Source organism: Zingiber officinale, chromosome 4B (assembly GCF_018446385.1).
Source record: "Zingiber officinale cultivar Zhangliang chromosome 4B, Zo_v1.1, whole genome shotgun sequence".
Lineage (NCBI taxonomy): Eukaryota > Viridiplantae > Streptophyta > Magnoliopsida > Zingiberales > Zingiberaceae > Zingiber > Zingiber officinale.
The window spans coordinates 114,832,662-114,838,770 of record NC_055993.1 but is presented as its reverse complement, the minus strand read 5'-3'; positions in this window follow the sequence as shown (position 1 = coordinate 114,838,770).

The window sequence follows — 6,109 nt, the reverse complement described above, 5'->3', positions numbered from 1 at the left end:
AGTCTATTCTCTGATTAAAATTTTAATTTCATCAATATCATCACTCATTAATATATAAGCTTACAATGTAAGTTACCTATTTATCTATATTTTTTCTTATTATCAATATTCAATATTGATTTTTAATATTATATTAGAATCCAATATTTTATAATTTTTCTTGTAAATTTGAAATTGTTTAAATAAATCATCCCAATTTTAATCATCATAGAATAAATTATATCAATTACCTCAAGCACAAACCAGACTTTATTGCTCTTTCACTATTATTTTCATTACTTGTATTTATTTCATTGTCAGCTTTGTTGCTGATTTTGTGTATTTTATTTTTACACTTGAAATTTATAGTACAAACATGTTTCTAAAAAAATATCAATCTGGGAGTCAGAAAATAAATAAAATAAAAAAAGTGAAACAGATTATTAAAACTCACAAAAGTATTTTTGAGAGAAAATATTGATAATGATTTGATTGTAAATGACTTAACAATTTTATGTATAAAAAATGAGATGTTAGAAAAACTTGATTTTGAAGGCCTTATTGATGATTTTACTTATTAAAATGCTAGAAAATCTAGATTTTTTTTCATTTGTAGGTATTGAACTTTTTAGAGAAACTCGGGAAACATTTTTTGTATGATGTTGTACTTTTTGAAAAATCTTGAGAAATATATATTGTATGGAGTTATATATTTTAAATGAAATATATTGATTTTCAAGATTTTTTATTAAACTCTATTTAAATTGTACGTTAATAAATTTTTTCCCTATAGAGGTTCATTTTCTTTTTTCACCAAGGGCCTCCAAAATTCAGGGTTGGCCTTATTGGCAATGAGTTGTCCCCTCGAGACAATCTAGTGCCAACGCATGAGGTGCTGCCAACTTGATGTCTGGGGTTCGATTCTCAGCATAGCCGAGGTAAATGCATCATTCATGCATCAGTCGCTATTTCAAAGGCTAATAACCATCCGTGATTTACCTCCTCCGGTTGACCCTAGAACGGTTTGGAGGGGGGTTGGGGGTGAGCGCAGTCACCTTTTGTCGGATGGTTTAATCGTGATGACAAGACCTTCTAATGTTTAAATTTCATCATGGGAATTCTTGATTTTCTCATTTCTCTTCCCTAAATAAGGTCTTTTTGCAAGTTGCCCTCGGAGGTAAGGAATCATAGTTAGGCTCTCCAGTGATAGATCAGGGATAGTTGGGAAATTTTCTTAGATGTGCTAAATACAAGCCTCGATTTTACTATGCAAAACTCTACTCGATCTAGAGTCATTCGACAACTCAATTTTCCAACCACCCAATTCAACCTTCTAGAGTCAATAACTCAACCTCCCAACTTGACTTATTGAGTCATCCAACAATCCACTTAGTACACTAACTCAACTCGATCTCTTGAGCACTCCTGACTTGGTTGTCCCTGAGTTCTCAGACTCAGTTGCCCCAAGTTTATGGGAACCAAATTCTAAATTTGGATATTGGGTTTTTACACCCCTTATATGCAGCAAAAATTTAAAATTTTATTTTTATGATTCAATAATTGAATCAAATGAGTGTTCGTGTGGATTTTTAAAAGAAACATAAGGATGATCTTTAATCTATATGCATTATAATCAAATTATTAAAGTAAGATCTTAAAAGCATAATAAAGATAAACTATCATATGATTAATTCATCTATTAATAATTTAATCATTTTATTTAGATATGTAAAATATCTAATTCAAACATACTAGATCATTTAAGCATAACCTAAATAAAACTATTAACATAAGTATCAATAAACATATGAATCAAACAAAACATAAGTAAAAACATACCTCCCAAACAACTTTTATTTGAGGATTACTCCAACTATTTCAGATTTAGCAGAATAGCTCTTTGTTGTTTGACACGAGCTTGTGCTTCCTTCGTCTAATCTGATCTATGATCGGAGTCCTCTTTATAACACTTGATCACACTATAGATCAAGTGTCATTTTCATTGAGACAGTCGAAAATGTCTTCCTCGAAGATGAAGAAGGGGCTACCCAATTACTCCTTCACAAGGGGCTGCCAAATAGCTCTCAACAAGGGGTTGCACCTTCCAAAAAATCTACAAGAAGGTGAGTGGCAACAATCCTTCTTGAAGAAGGAAAAACTAACTAGTGTCGAGGAGATGGTACTCTTTCGATGGATGAAAGGGAAGAAGATCTTTATCTTCTTCCTTTGAGAGGGGTTGCTAAAGTTAGTGATGATGGCGGTTGAAATTCTCTAAGGAAAAGAAAAATGGTTGTCCAAGTTTTCCAAGGAGAAGAAAAAATTGTTGTACGAATTCTCCACAAAAGAAGCGTAGAGGTTGCCACTCAAAATTTTCCAAGGAAGAAAATAAAAAGGTTTTCTCCTAACTCTCCAAGGAAGGCTCAAAAGAAGAAAAAGCATGGTTGCCAAAATTTTCCAAAAAGAAGAAAAAAAGCATTGTCCCAATTTATTCAAAGAGAAGATAATCATTTTATCTGGCTTTCCTACTTCTATCCAAGGAGAGGTGGCTACCATGAACTTCATGGAGGAGTGGAGTTGGTGGAGGAGTGAAGAAAGTAGCCAATAGGGTGAAGAAGAGAAAAGAGAACTTATGATATTTGAATCAAGTCTTAATTTTCTTCGCATTCTTATTTTCTTCTCATAATTTTAGATAAAATTAATGTGATTATAATGGGCTTGAGTTTTCAAGACCCATTGCCCCTCTTCTATCTTTGTCTATTGGGTTTTTATAACTTTTCTAGAAATCAATAATACAAGTCCAATGTAATTATATCAACGATCCAATATCATTAGCGTGGCAAACACACTTGTTCACTATTACTATAACATAAATATGATTTATAGAATTTATGTGGAATTCTTCTATTCTCCTTATTTCCATTAATTGGAAATCACTCATAAATTACATTTAATCATATCAAACTTTATTTGTCAATATACTGTTTGATCACATCAAACTTTATTCACCAAATTCAACTACTTGAATTTAACTTTCTCAATAAAAAATAGGAAAATCAATACTTGTGTGAACCTCAATGATTCAGGGATACAGCTAGTCATGCGTTCATAACTCTTTGTGATTCAAGATGACGCTCATCCTTTATTCTGGCATACCCTTAATAGCCTCATCTTATAATCAACTGCTTGATTATAAGATGTTAAAACTAATTCTAATTATCACCCAATAAATCATGATAAGAGTGTCTAATAGCACCATCCCATGACTCCCTGGGTATTAATAAATAGTGTCTGCAAGAACTAGTCGATTACAGTTAACATGTAGTCTGATTCCTTCATCTCATATATCCCGATTGAATTTACAACCATTGGTACATCGAGAGTTGTATATTGATTCGACAACCATGTGATATATCTTATAATGACATCGCATGTGCAACTAGGAAACTTATTTCCTAAAGTATATCTTACAACTTTAATTAGAGACTTCATACATTATAGGGCAATATATTACATAGAATATCCACACCTGTGAATGTGTAGTGAATCTCCGACTACAATAAACTACTTCTATAAGTTTCATTACTACACCCAATCTCACCACCTGATAACCCTAATGGAGTCAGTAAATAAGTCAAAATGCAGCCCCAGCATATAGAGTCTTAGTGTTGTCCCGGACCATAAGGATTAATAGTGTACAACCACAACTAATGACTTATCCACTCGATAAATGATAACCACTTGGAAAGTCCATATGATGGATGTTCGATGAACTCATCGTATGATCACACATCTGTATGTTTGAACATCTCTATGTTCTTATCAATAAAATATGATACACTACATTATAAATGCTAGTCTCTAGCTCGAGCGGCCTTTTATCCTTGTCTATTAGGTGATCTAATTGACTAGGAACAAATTTAGAATATATAGTAAATATTAATATATTTCATGATGATCATCATATGTACCACCATATTTCATTATAGTATACTCAAGAACTTTATCTATGCATCTAGCATGAGTTTAAAGATAAAGTAAATGTTAAACTAAGTTGAATTATATTAAAATAAATGTTGTTTAATCAATAAAGCTCTAGTCAATAGTTGGCTTTGTAGGACATATACTCTAACAAAGTTCTCTAACTCGACCTAGTGACCTGAGTACCTTAACTCGGTTCTATCTCTCATAATTTAGCTTGGCGCCCATTCTACTCAATTCTCCATGAGATCTTCATGTTCTTAGGATCGTTGCTCTTTGAACATACTAGATATGTCATATTTAATTATTGTATTTCCATTGTAATTTTATTTGTGCTTGCTTTAACATATAGATCTATCAGGGAGTTCTTTTTTGTAAAGACATCATTCTCTTTAGGGCAAAATCCAACAACTCTATGTTCTAATATTCCAATAGTATTTGGTGGATGCAATTGTGAATTTTGGAAGGTGTAAATGGAAATCTTACTTTTGTACAAAAATCCATGAAACATTGATAATAATGTTTTTGAATAAAAGAATTAGTTTTTAGCCAAAAACTTGATGTGATATTTTTACAAGTGCATGGAAATATCGTCAAGTAATAAAAAGATATCGAACATCAATGACCAGTAGTTGAGTACTAGTTTACTAAGCAGATTTAACTATCCACACTAATCTCAGGTTTAGGTGTCAAGAATTAGAAAATCCAATGGAACGGTGAAGAAAGAAGCAAGAGAAGGTATTTGATCAAATAGATAGAGAGGAATCAGTAAGAAGGCAGAGATATCTCAGAAAGAAGTCAGAGAGATAAAAGTGAGAAGGTAGAGAGATCTTAAAAAGTACGTAGAGAGATCACAGTAGAAGGCAGAGTGATCAAAACGAGAAGGTAGAGAGATCACAAAAAGAAAGTAGAATGATCAAAGTGATAAGGCAGAGAGATCACAGAAGGTTCAGTGTGTTGTTTCTAGAGCATGAAAATACAGAAAACTAAAATCTATAAAACTTATAATGACTTATAGTCGATCCTATGTTATGTTAGTGCATGGAGCACCATAATCAAAATTATGTTTTGATATTGTCAAAGATTCAAGTTAAGTCTTATTGTTATCTTATAAATTAATCTAATGTACAAGGTACTCAACTCAAAAAGCCCTAGTAGGTCAGTTGGACTTGATACTAGACAAGACAAGTCTCAGCAAATAGTGGAACCAGGCAAGTGTTGGTGCGGGAAACATCAGATGATCAAATCTGTATTTTGATAATGGTAAAGGGTTCAAAGTTAAGGTCACTTGTTGTCTAACAAGTCTGAATGAGCTTGCAGAAAAGTCCTAAGTGTTCTTAGGCAAAAGTCCTAGTTGTAGTTAGGCAGGTGAAAAACTCTGGGAGGTGGTAACCCTAGGTCCTAGCGGGTGGTAACCGTAGGTGGAAAGTCTTGACGGGTTGAACACTTTGAGTGAAATCCTAGAGTTGATGACTCTAGGTGAAAATCCTGGTGGTCGCGGACTAGGTGAAAGACTAGACGGGTCAGAGATCGGATGTCTAGCGGGAAAGTCCTGAAATATCGGGCGCTGAGCAAAAGTCCAATCAGTCTGGAGGACCGGTCTAACAAAAGGTAAACTCTCCTAAGAGGAGTAGGTGAGGACACGCTCCTCGAAGAGAAAATAGTAGGTGTCAGTTCGACCTAGAGTTTCAGCAAAACTCAAAGTCAGAACCGAATAGTTCGGAGACTGTCAAAATAATTTATTATTCATATTTTATTATGCTAGCTTTGTTTTGCAGGGTATACTTTATTTGTAGACTAATATGCCTTACAGGAAGAGAGTTTCACAAGGAAAAGCTCGGATGAATAGTGTATGAGGCACCTCCGGGGCTGTTGGAGGCACCTCGGGTGCCTTGGTAGAAGGCCTTGTGCGGCAAGACGCGAAGGCACCTACAAGGATCTTGAAGGTGCCTTGGATGCTGGATAGAAGACGCCTTCAAACAGATGAAGTTCATAGAAAGCGGAGCTTATCGACACCGCAGAGTTAGGGATAAAATATAAGCTGGAGGCGCATTTCATGGAGGTTGAAGGTGCCTTCAATAGCCTATAAAAGACAGACTCGACCAAATGCTTTACAATAACATTCCAAGCAACTTTTCCATCTTAGCACTGC